Source organism: Rhinoraja longicauda, chromosome 2 (genome assembly GCF_053455715.1).
Source record: "Rhinoraja longicauda isolate Sanriku21f chromosome 2, sRhiLon1.1, whole genome shotgun sequence".
Taxonomy (NCBI): Eukaryota; Metazoa; Chordata; class Chondrichthyes; order Rajiformes; family Arhynchobatidae; genus Rhinoraja; species Rhinoraja longicauda.
Window position 1 is genome coordinate 81,662,287 of NC_135954.1, and position 12,805 is coordinate 81,675,091.

Below are 12,805 nucleotides of genomic sequence, written 5' to 3' on the forward strand. Positions count from 1 at the left end.
GTGGCTGTGGGATAGGTGATAACAGATTATACAGACAAAGGAACCCAACAGGATGACAGTAAAACACGTGTGATGACAAGGGTGGGGAAGAGACAGAGACAGAGGGGATGCAGAGTTACTTGAAGTTAGAGAAATCAATATTCATATTGCTGTTGTAAAATGTCCAAACAAAATCAAACCATCCACAAGTACAACAGGTAGTGCAAAGAGAAAAATACCAGGGTGCAGAACATGGTTTACAGCATTGTATCCTTACAGTTACAAAGAACAAGTCCAATGTCCACAATGAGGTAGGTTGGAAGTTTGGGTTTATACCCGAGTATATGGGAACACTGTTCAGTAGTCAGAGAGGAACAGGGGAACCAGCTATTCATGAGTCTGGCGATAAGTGCTTTCAAGCTTTTATACTTACTGTCTAGGAGAGGGGAAAAGAGGGAAAGACTGAGATAAAAATGGTCCTTTAATTATGTTACCTGCTTTCCTGAGACAGCGTGAAATGCAGATGGAGTTGATGGTGGGGAGGCTGGAGAGTATGATGGACTGGGCTATATCCACAACTTTCTGCAATATATGCAGTCTTGGGGGGAGTGTTCCCAAACAAAGCTGTTTTGCACCCAGTGATATCATCACAACGTTGCATCTGTTGGAGTTAATAAGAGTTATTGGAGTCATGCCGGACTCCCTTCATCTCCTGAGAAGGCAGAGGCATTGATATATTTTTTGGCCATAGCTTAATGAGGTTGGTCTGCTACAGATTGTTGCTGACATTTACGCTAAGTAACTTGAAGCAAACTGGAGGAACAGCACCTCATATTCCACTTGGGTAGATATAACCCAACGGTCGAAACATTGAATTCTCCAATTTCAGATAACTAACCAACACCCCCTTCTTCTTTCCTCTCCTCCACCCTCTCTTCCCTGTGCCCCAACTGGACTTGCACCCTTCCCTTCCGCCTACATTCCTTCTTCCGGCTTCATAATTTGAAACTCTTCCACTCTTATCTCACACCTTTGGTCTTTTCATCTCTGGGCTTTGTCCAACCACTTCCTATCAAAAAATCCCCCCTTACCTGTATCCACCTATCAGTCGACAGGTTTTGTGCTGCCTCTCCAAGTTTTATTTCTCCCACCTCCCAACACACCTCCCGCACCTCCCCATCAGATCAGTCTGACAAATGGTCCCCACTCGACACATCACCTATCTTTACTTACTTGTGTTTGATCTCTGTACATCATTTCTTATTGAATTAATATAATTGACGCCAGTGAAGACTGCATGTTTCAGACTTTGATCTGAATGTGGGAGTGAATTCGGAATCGCTTTGACTATTCACAAGGGTCATTCATCCTTGAAAACACTTACATGGCAATAACCTTCTATACAAATCAAATGCAAACTGAAATATTCACAGAAATATCTCAGGTAAATGTACCTAAGATTGTTTTCCTGTCACTGTTGGTTCATCGCTACCTGCAATATCCAGGCCGTTATCAATTAAGTAACTTTTAGGCATGGCCTCAGACATTTCAAGATGTTCACATTATGTCACAAAAGTAATGAGTTAGGAAGAGGATAATGTTACATCAGATGAGTAGAACTATATACTCATTGCATTATATATGTGTGTATAACGTAATTAAATTTTATTAATATTCTCGTCACTAAAGATAACACCAGTGGGATTTTTAAATTTTTTGCTCTAATATAAATTGTGATGTAAAAGAAAACCTGCTGGAAAATTTGATCAAGCAAATGAGAAAATAATTGCTTTTCAGCATGTAGTTTAAATTAATATGTGATTACTTAGTAAAACATAACAGAGGTTTATGTCGTTCTTTTGGATGTTTTTCTGTATCACACAGCAAGAGTGAAATCTGTGTTTTGTCTAGTTGAATGATTATCGTGTACAGTTATCCCCATTTACTGTCCATATTTTGTTCCACATGGAAAATCTCACAGACGCAGATTTTGAATTTCATCCACACATCATTTTGTTCTCCTTTTTAACAGAATAGTTAAAACAGGTTAGTGAGATCAAAAACATTATAGTTGTTCTGTAAGGACAGTTCAAAATCTTGAATGAAGCAGAATGTATATTGTGGAAGTTTTCCTTTCCTTGAAGGCCTGATTATTTTCATCATCTAAAAATGAAAGTGAAACTAGAAATGAAAATGATACTTGAAATAGTGTGGCTTAGGATTGTTTCTGAGTGTCAATAGGTACAACATCACAACAGAACTAAGCAGCATGACGTATCATACCTTAAAGGTCTAATGTAATTTGTCACAGTCATTTTGTATCTTCAATTTCTAACAAAAGGTAGTTTTACGGTTAAAATAGGTCACAGAGAAGTCATGCCTAAATGGAGACCCTCAACCTCCAGGGAGTCTTATTCCCCATTAATCTTGCTTTTGGCTTTTATCCAAATCAAAGCCCATAAGGGCCATGTGTTTGATGACTGGAATTGATGGAGTTCAGCTCTGTGAATTTAGTTTTAACTGGAGGCCTGATATTAACAATACGAGGACCATGCTTTTTTATTATATACACCAGTGTAAAAATAACATTATTTGACATGGGATTACAATGGACATATTGCAAAGAAACAGAACATTTATTCCAAACAATCCAGGTCCGTGCCATGGGCTGCATTGCAAGACAGACTACAGGAAAAAGAGACCTTACTATCATCGTATCGAGACAATAACCTCTTCCTCATGGTCAGCAAGGGGACGAAGGAATTAGTTATTGAATTCAGGAAGTGAGGTGGAGTATGTGGCTAAATCAGCACCAATGGTGCTAAAGTAGAGATTATCAAGAGCTTCAGGTTTTTTAGGCATAAATATCACCAACAATCACATTGAAGGTACAAGTAAGTCCTGGAACATCCATATTGAAGCTAGAGCTAAGAAAGCACACCAACACCTCCAGTTGCTCTGAAGACTAAGAAGCTTTGGCATGTCTCCAATGACTCTTACCAAGTTGTACAGATGCACTGTAGAAAATATCCCATTAGGATGAATCAATAGACAATAGACAATAGACAATATGTGCAGGAGGAGGCATTCGGCCCCTTGAGCCAGCACCGCCATTCAATGTGATCATGGCTGATCATTCTCAATCAGTGCCCCGTTCCTGCCTTCTCCCCATACCCCCTGACTCCGCTATCCTTAAGAGCTTTATCCAGCTCTCTCTTGAATGCATTCAGAGAATTGGCCTCCACTGCCTTCTGTGGCAGAGAATTCCACAGATTCACAACTCTCTGACTGAAAAAGTTTTTCCTCATCTCAGTTCTAAATGGCCTATCCCTTATTCTTAAACTGTGGCCCCTTGTTCTGGACTCCCCCAACATTGGGAACATGTTTTCTGCCTCTAACGTGTCCAACCCCTTAATAATCTTATACATTTCGATAAGATCTCCTCATATCCTTCTAAATCACAGCTTGGTTAGACAACAGCTCTGCTCAAGACCACAAGAAATTGCAGAGATTGGTGGATGTAACCCAGGTCATCACACAGATCAGCCTCGCAACCATTAACTCCTTGAAACACTTCTGCTACCTCAGGAAAGTGGCCAACATAATCAAGGACCTTTTTCATCCCAGGACCTTTGTCATTGGGCAGAAGACACAAAAGCTGGAAAGCATATATCGCCAACTTCCTCCCACCTATTATTAAACTACTGAACAGTCCTCCTACAAGTAAATAATTCAATCCCCATCTTCCAACCTCTCACAGTGGACTACACTTTTTTTCCTGTAACTTTAATGTTCGAATGCTGTAACACTCTACTGTGCATTCAGATAGTTTTCTCTTGTGCTCTATCTGTTGTATTTGTGTATGACATGATTGTGTACAATATGAATTGAATTATGTTCTGCAAATTAAGCTTTAATTTGTACCTCAGTCTACATGCCAATAATAAACCAATCACAATATCAATACCAGCACCAATTCCTATTTCCTCTTCTAAATCTCAACATACCTTTCTATTTCTTTCTCTCTCCTTCCTTCCTCGAAATCTAGAATTGAGTCTCTCAACTTCCTTCTCCCTTTTAAATATATGCATGCTATTCACTTCCGTCAGACCTTGCAGTAGCAGGTTATGCATGCTATTCACTTCCGTCAGACCTTGCAGTAGCAGGTTATGCATGCTATTCACTTCCGTCAGACCTTGCAGTAGCAGGTTATGCATGTTATTCACTTCCGTCAGACCTTGCAGTAGCAGGTTATGCATGCTATTCACTTCCGTCAGACCTTGCAGTAGCAGGTTATGCATGCTATTCACTTCCGTCAGACCTTGCAGTAGCAGGTTATGCATGCTATTCACCATTCTTTCAATAAAGATGTTTCATCTGCATCTCCAATTTATTGCAGCAATAACTTGGAAACAGTCGGCTGTGTTTTTCTTCCTGATGGTTGTTATCAAGGGTCTGGAAGTAATTGCCTGCCAATTTCTTAATGGGAGATATTCTGGAGAGTCGTATTTGGATAAAGATTAAAATTAAATTACATTTCTAAAATGAAGGCAGAAAGTAACTTGGCTGCTGTCAAAGCTACAAAGAATTAAAACAGCCACGAAATAGTAAGAAAATATATTGCTGTCAGCAATATGTGTAGCTAGTATTGGTGTAGCTAGTATTGGTGTAGCTAGTATTGATGGTGTAGAGTGTATTGATGCTGTCTCAATATTGACGAAAAACCTTTTCACCCAGAGAGTTGTGAATCTGTGTAATTCTCTGCCATAGAAGGCAGTGGAGCCCAATTCACTGGATGTTTTCAAGAGAGTAGATTGAGCTCAGAGGGCTAAAGGAATCAAAGGATATGGGGAAAAAGCAGGAATGGGGTACTGATTTTGGATGATCAGCTATGATCATATTAAATGGTGGTGCTGGCTCAAAGGGCCGAAGGGCCTACTCCTGCACCTATTTTCTATGTTTCTATGTCTCATTGGGGCAGAGACCCGGATTTGACCTGTCCTTGGGTGCTGCCTGTGTGGAATTTGTAAGTTCTCCCTGTGACTGCATGAGTTTTCTACCACATGCCAAAGACGGGCGGGATGGTAAGTTAATTGGCCTCTGTAATTTGCCCCCAGTGTGCAGGGAGTGGAAGTGAAAGTGGAATGACATGGAACTAGTGCGAATCGGTGATTGATGATTCGCATGCACTTTATGGGCCGATCGGCCTGTTTCTATGATGCATCTTTCAATTAATTCAATCAATCAATTTGTAAAGTGAAGCAAAGATACTAGAGGAGCAAGATGGATCACTTTGAAGCAAAGATACTAGAGGAGCAAGATGGACCACTCCGTTGAAATCGCCTATACTGAAGTGTAGTACGCAAAGGAGTGGAACATTTGCCATTTTAGTAAGCAAAACCCACCGTTCGCTGTGCCTCTCGCAGTGTAATCAGTGATTTGGGGGAACAGTATGTGTGATGATACCATAAAAATGCAGAATATATCTCATCTATCAATTCACAGATTTTTGGTATTTATCTTTTTAAATGTTTCTGCAACGTTCTGCCTACTAAAATGGCACCATGACATACTACGGTTTTTAGGGTCGAGTGGTCTATTTTGCTCTGCTCTATTATCTTTGCTTTGAAGTATGTCAGTCTACTGGAAATGTTGAGAAGCATGGGTATGACAAGGTGTCAATATGTATGCATTTTCAAAAGTCGGGAGCCTCGATCGCCTTGAGGCAGCAGTTTGACTGCCTGACCACGGGAGAAGAATGAGGAGGAGATAAGACTTTTCTTTGCCTTCCATCACAGTGAGGGTGTGCCTGTAGCAATCACTGTGATGGTTGTTTGTGTTAAATTGTAATTGTGTGTCTTGTGTTCTTTATTGTTTACTGTCGGACCCTGACGTGAGAGGACGCTGGCGCTATTTGTTCGCCGCTTCTCCGTCTGGACAAATCTTTTGTTTGTTTGTTTGTTTTATGTCTTGTTTGCTCTGTAAAGCGTCTTTGAGTATCCTGAAAAGCGCTATATAAATTAAATGTATTATTATTACTATTATTATTTTCAATGTGAGAGAAACCTCAATTTGATGTAAAGTTTTGCTGTTGAATGATATCTCCTGTAGAGGGAACTGCTGTTATATTTTGCTAGTAAATAGACAGTTGCTCTTCCAACCGTTGCCAAAGTTATAATAGCTTTACAGTGTAAGTTATGCTTTCATCTGGTCGGGGGATTAGAGATTTCGTGAAAACCGAGTGAGCAACAGGAAATGACAGCAATTGTAATTTGGAATAGTTGGGTAATCAGAAGTAGTTGAAATGTTATTCATTATGCTCAGTTTTAAGGAGTTTTGGTTTCCCGGAAAAAGTGTTTGTGAAACTTTGTTTCCCCACAGACAGGAGACGAGAGTAGATTTCACTCTGAAATATGATGTTGCATCAACAGAAATGCCTTGTGCTGCCTCGTGTTTGATACAATTGAAATGTGGATGATAGATGGCACATGATAGATGATGGATCTTAAATTAGTAATAATTTCCTTTTAAAATGTTCCCTCACCAATCTGCTTCCCCTTACTGACCTCTTTCCCCTCCCTCACCACCTATTCCACACAGCAATCATGAAAGACCTGTCTCTAAGATTTATACTATGCCCCCATGTTCCTGACTTCCACGTGAGCAAACCTTTTTTCTCGCTGTCAATGCTGTCAATTTGCCTTACTATCTTGATTTAAAGAAAAACTCCTTTGCCTTATAAACTCTAGGAAATAAACCCCTGGGTTTGTGTGATTTCTTCTTATGAATTTTTTTTTTTTTAGTTTAGTTTAGAGATACAGCCTGGAAACAGTTCCGAGCTTTTTCATTGAGGGAGAGGCATGACAATGCATAAAGATAAGGTTGAATGGTCAGAGATGACTGAACAGATAGCGAAACGTAAAAGATTGAGTGAAGTAAATATGAGGAATGCCAGGGTAGAAGTAAGAAGAGCAGAATGAGTGATCGGGTAAAGTATATATTATTTATATTTCATCACAAATTATTGACATTTGAGGTACACTATGGGGCAGATGCCAAGGCAATCTTGCCCACACAGGACTGGAGAGTGCATTTTACTTCCTGCATCCACCATTCTGGCTGCGGCACTACAGCACAGCAGTAGAGTTGCAGCCTTACAGCACCAGAGACCTCAGTTCGATCCTGACTATGGATGCTATCACAACATGCTGGAGTATCTCAGCAGGTCAGGCAGCATCTAGGAGAGAGGGAATGGTTGACGTTTTGGATGCTGTCTGTACAGAATTTGTACGTTTTCCCTGTGACCTGCATGGGATTTTTCCGGATGCTCCTATGCACTTGCTGACAAAGTCAGTCACGGAAATAGGGTACTCATTCAAGTTGGCTGGGGGTTCCCTGAATATGGACCAGTCCTCGTGGTCCACAGCCATTGCATAGGATGTCATTCGTGTCCGCCAACCTCCATTGGACAACTCTCTGCCCTGATCCTCCTGCTTCAGTTTTTGTTTGTGAAGTAGAAGCACAGCTAGGTGATCAGATTTCCTGAAATGTGGCCGAGAACATAACGGTAAGCATTTTTATCCATGTGAAGCAGTGGTTGAGGGTGTTTTGGCTGCTGGTGGGACAAGAGACGCTGAAAGTACTTTGGTAGTACGCCCCTGAGGTTGACTTGATTGAAGTGTCCGGCTACAATGACCAGGGCTTCAGGGTGTTTTGTCTCAAGGCTATTGAAAGTGGAGATAGACACAAAAAGTTGGAGTAACTCAGCGAGTCAGACAGCATCTTTGGAGAAAAGGAATAGGTGATGTTTCGGGTCGAAGGTATCACAAAAAGCTGGAATCATTCAGCGGGTCAGGCAGCATCTCAGGAGAGAAGGAATTGGTTTTAATCGGCTACAATGACATGTCGAGACCCAAAACTTCTTAAAACCAATTCCTTCTCTCCTGAGATGCTGCCTGACCCGCTGAGTTACTCCAGCTTTTTGTGATACCTTCGATTTGTACCAGCATCTGCAGTTATTTTCCTACATGTTTCGGGTTGAGACCCTTCTTCAGACTGGAGAGTCAAGGGAAAGGGAAACGAGAGATATAGACGATGTAGCGAGATATAGAACAAATGAACGAAAGATATGCCAAACAGTAAAGATGATCATGGAAACAGGTAATCGTTAGCTGTTTCTTAGGTGAGAACGAGTTACAGACAATGAGACTCAACAAGACGACTTTGAAGCTGGTACGACTTGTGTGGGGGAGGGATGGAGAGAGAGGGAATGCAGGGGTTACTTGGTGTTAGGAAAATCAATATTCAATGTGGAGTACAGTTCATTCAGAGCAAGCTTAATGTCCACATGGGGAGGGATGTAGATTACTGTCAGCAGGGCCGTTTTTACAGCATTATGGGCCCCCGGGCAAAGCAGTGTACTGGGGCCCCTACCGTTACTCTCCCCCACCCCCCTTTCCCTACCAGCCCCCCCCCCCCGTCGTGCCGGCAAAAAGCACTTACCGAAAAGCACAGCGATGGACTTAGGGTGCTACATTGTTGCGAAAAGCACTTACGGATCGCTGTGAGAAGCACTTAGTGACCGAAAATGTTGCGAAAAAAGCACTTATTGAACCTACATTTTTAAAGTAGTATTTATTTATTGCAAGTCACTTAACATACACAGATCAGCATGGGGCCCCTATGCTCGTGGGCCCCCGGGCAAGTGCCCATCAGGCCCATGCGTTAAGACGGCCCTGACTGTCAGGATAGATGAGGTGAATTCCACCGGCAGGTAGTGAGGAAGACACTTCACAGTCAGATATTGTAGGTTCGGGGAGAATGAACTTGCCAGGACTGCCACGTCTGAGCACCATGATGTATTAATTATAATAATAATAATAATATATTCCTTTATTTGTCCCCCACCGGGGAAATTTACAGTGTTACAGCAGTAAAGTGGATAGCAAGAGACATTCATTATAAATAAAAATAAAGATAAGGATAATTGTCATCATTTACTGTGTTTTTCCTTTACTGTTACTGTTGACTGGTCTGTTGACTGGTCAGCTGGGAGTAGCGCTGGTTGTGCAGTCTCACAGCAGTGGGAAGGAAGGACCTCCGATATCGCTCCTTCACACACTTGGGGTGTGTGCAGACCTCACTGCCTCTAACTTTGTCTGAAGATCCATACGGTCCATTTGGTGAAAGGAGAAGCCCTTGAACTGAATGGCACATATACTTTACCACAGACCACAGGGCCATAACACCATTAGTGGTAAGATTGTCGCTTGGCCATTCATCCTCTCAAACCTGTTGTGAAATCTGATGGGATCATGCCTGATTCAACATTTATCATGTCCACCTTCCTGTCATAACCCTACTCCACTTTTCTCTATAACCCTGATTACTGTACTGATTAAAATGTACCCATTTCAGCCTTAATTATCCCCAAGGACTGTCTGTGCACCCACAACTCTCCTTGGTAAGAAATTCTAAAACTCGGAACCCTCTGCAAGAAGAAATCCTTCCCCATCTCAGTCCCAAGGCAGCCTATTACTGAGAATATACAGTATATCATGTCCAGTCCCCTAAGAATATTATATGTTACAATAAAATTTATTTCTGCTTTTTGTTGAAAACACCCAACCAGCAAAAGCATCAATAATTAATATTGGATTGGAACATCTCAGCTAATGGGTGTGACATAGCCCCAGCAGGAATAGAATCATCTTGAAACAATGATCTTGGTCTCCTTTATTATGTAAATCTGGAATCAAAGAATGTGAATTGCAGAGTTCCCTTAGTGAAGGATGAAAGCAATGCAAATGCAGTGAAAGGTTGCTCTAGGGCTCAATGACTAATAATGTCATGTTGCAAACTTTGTGTAAAATGATTTACTTCTGGTTCCTGTAAGATTTTATTGGGGATGTATAAAGTTTAAAGTTTTAGTCAGCAGTAATTTTATAATGATCTGTTTTATTAGCATGCAATAACATTATCAGTAAATGCAAAATGAGTGTGATTTAGTGCAGCTCTGCTTCCAGCAATACATGTGGTACATAAAGTCACTGATTCCTTTCTCCATCTCTACATCAGAGAACGAACAGCATGTGGCAAAGCAACAGGAGGGATTTTCTTGAAGGCTTCTTCAATTGCAGCAGCCATAGGCTGCAGAGCCAGAGTTGTTATCCATGTGGCAATTTTGCTTTGCCATCGTTATCAATAAAGGGTCACCAGTTTTCATTAATGGGTCAGTGGTGGAGACAGTTAGCAGTTTCCCCATTCCCAGGCATTACATATTGGATGACCTGTCCTGAACCTAGCATATAGTGATCACAAAGAAGTTTAAAGAAGTTTAAAGAGATTTGGCACATCACCCAATACTCTAACAAACTTCTATAGAGGCACTGCAGATGAAACTATCCTGGCTGGTCGCATCATGGCCTGGTACAACAATTCCAACACAGGGGAATGCAAGAGGCTGCAGAGAGTGGTGGACAGAGCCAGTCCATCATGGGATCAACCCTCCCCACTATTGAAAGCATCTATAAAATTCACTGCCTCAATAGGAACCCCACCATCCAGATCATGCCCTTATCATGCTGAACACGACAGGGAAGAGATGTGAAACATTAGTCTTTAGGTTGTTCAATTTTGGCCTCACAATTCAAAGTAGAGGGCCATGGTGGAGAGGTGTCATTTGACTGGATTCCATGACCAATAGTGTTCTGCTGTGTGATAGGATTTAAATGAAAATGTATGATGAGTAACTTTGCAGATGAAGCAAACATTGATGAAGTTGTGGGTAGAGAGGTACATTGTCAAAGGATACAATTGGATATAGATCAGTGGGAAACATTGGCGGAGAAACGGCTGATGGAGTTTAATCAAGATAAGTGTGAGGTGTTGCATTTTGGAAGGTCATATGTAAGAGGAAGGTATACAATGAATGGCAAGACCCTTAAAAGCATTGATGTACTTAGGGATTTTGTGATACAAGTCCACAGCTCCCTGAGCATGGCAGCTCAAGTGGATAGATGGTAAAGAAGTTTTAAAGCATGCTTAGGGTGTTGAGTATAAAAGTTCGTAAGTCATATAACAGCTGTTTAAAACTTTGAATAGGCCATATTTGCAATATTGTGTGCAGTTCTGATGTGCAGTTCAGGAAAGATGTGTAAGCATTTGAGAGGGTGTAAGCATTTGAGAAGGTTACCAGGATGTTGCCTATATCAGCCTATGAAGAGAAGTTAGATAAACTTGGAAAACCGAAGAACTGCAAATGGAGATGCAACACCTGTCCCTTTACCTCCCTCCTCAACTCCATCAAAGGACCCAGTCTTTCCAGGTGAGACAGAGGTTCACCTGCACCTCCTCCAACCTCATCTATTGCATCCGCTGCTCTAGATGTCAACTTATTTATATCGGCGAAACCAAGCGCAGGCTCGGCGATCGCTTCGCTGAACACCTGCGCTCGGTTCGCATTAACGCAACTGATCTCCCTGTGGCCCAGCACTTTAACTCCCCCTCCCATTCCCAGTCTGACCTCTCTGTCATGGGCCTCCTCCAGTGCCATAGTGAGGCCCGCCGGAAATTGGAGGAGCAGCACCTCATATTTCGCCTGGGCAGTTTGCGGCCCGGTGGTATGAACGTCGACTTCTCCAACTTCAGATAGCTCCTCTGTCCCTCCCTTCCCCTCCTCCTTCCCAGATCTCCCTCTATCTTCCTGTCTCCACCTATATCCTTCCTTTGTCCCACCCCCGACATCAGTCTGAAGAAGGGTCTCGACCCGAAACGTCACCCATTCCTTCTCTCCCGATATGCTGCCTGACCTGCTGAGTTACTCCAGCATTTTGTGAATAAATCGATTTGTACCAGCATCTGCAGTTATTTTCTTATACTACTGGTTGATACACTAGAGGACACAACAATTGTAACCAACAAAGCAGATCTTGGAGAAATCTACTGTGTTCGACACAAGTTCTTCACTCCTGCTCTTGACTCCTCCAAACATTCTCGCTCACGTGCGATGCACAACAACAATTAATTGCAAAGGAAACTATAATTTCTCTTTGTCCTGGGGCGGATGAGTATCTGAACACAGGTTCAGGTTTGTACAGAAGATAGACACAAAAAGCTGGAGTAACTCAGCGGGGCAGGCAGCATCTCTGGAGGGAAGGAATGTGTGACGTACTGGGCCGAGACCCTTCTTCAGACTATTTAGGGATAAGGGAAACAAGAGGTATAGATGGTGGAGAGATAAAAGAACAATGAATGAAAGATATGTCTATTTTCAGGTTTGTACAGGTGTGTTCCCTACAGGTTTGCAGGCTAATTGGCTTGGTATAAATGTAAGTTGTCCTTATTATCTGTAGCATAATGTTAGTGTGTGGGGATCACTGGTTAGTGGTGGGCCAAAGAGCATGTTTCCATGCTGTATCTCTAAACTAAACTAAACACCCTCAGAGGAGTGTGAACTCGATGATGGAGCAGTCTCTGTGATGCAAGTTGGGACACCTCTAAATGGTAATGCACAGAGATGGACCATAAATGAGGCATGAAACCAAGTATGCTTGTATTTAATGCTGTTGCTTATTGATATAATTTAGAAGCTATTCCAATCACTCTACCAAAATATCGAGTTTGTATCAATATATCATTATCATTTTTTGCATAATATTGCCTGCAACAATGTTGGAATCCTGGCAAAGTTCCACGAGCACTATTAAAGTAAAGACTCGAGGATCTGCTTTTGTAATAAGAGGTAAATGTTAGCTAGGAAAAAAGGGAAACACTCCCATGCCCTTTAATTACTGCTCTGTCCAATGTCCAACTAGAGATCAGAATG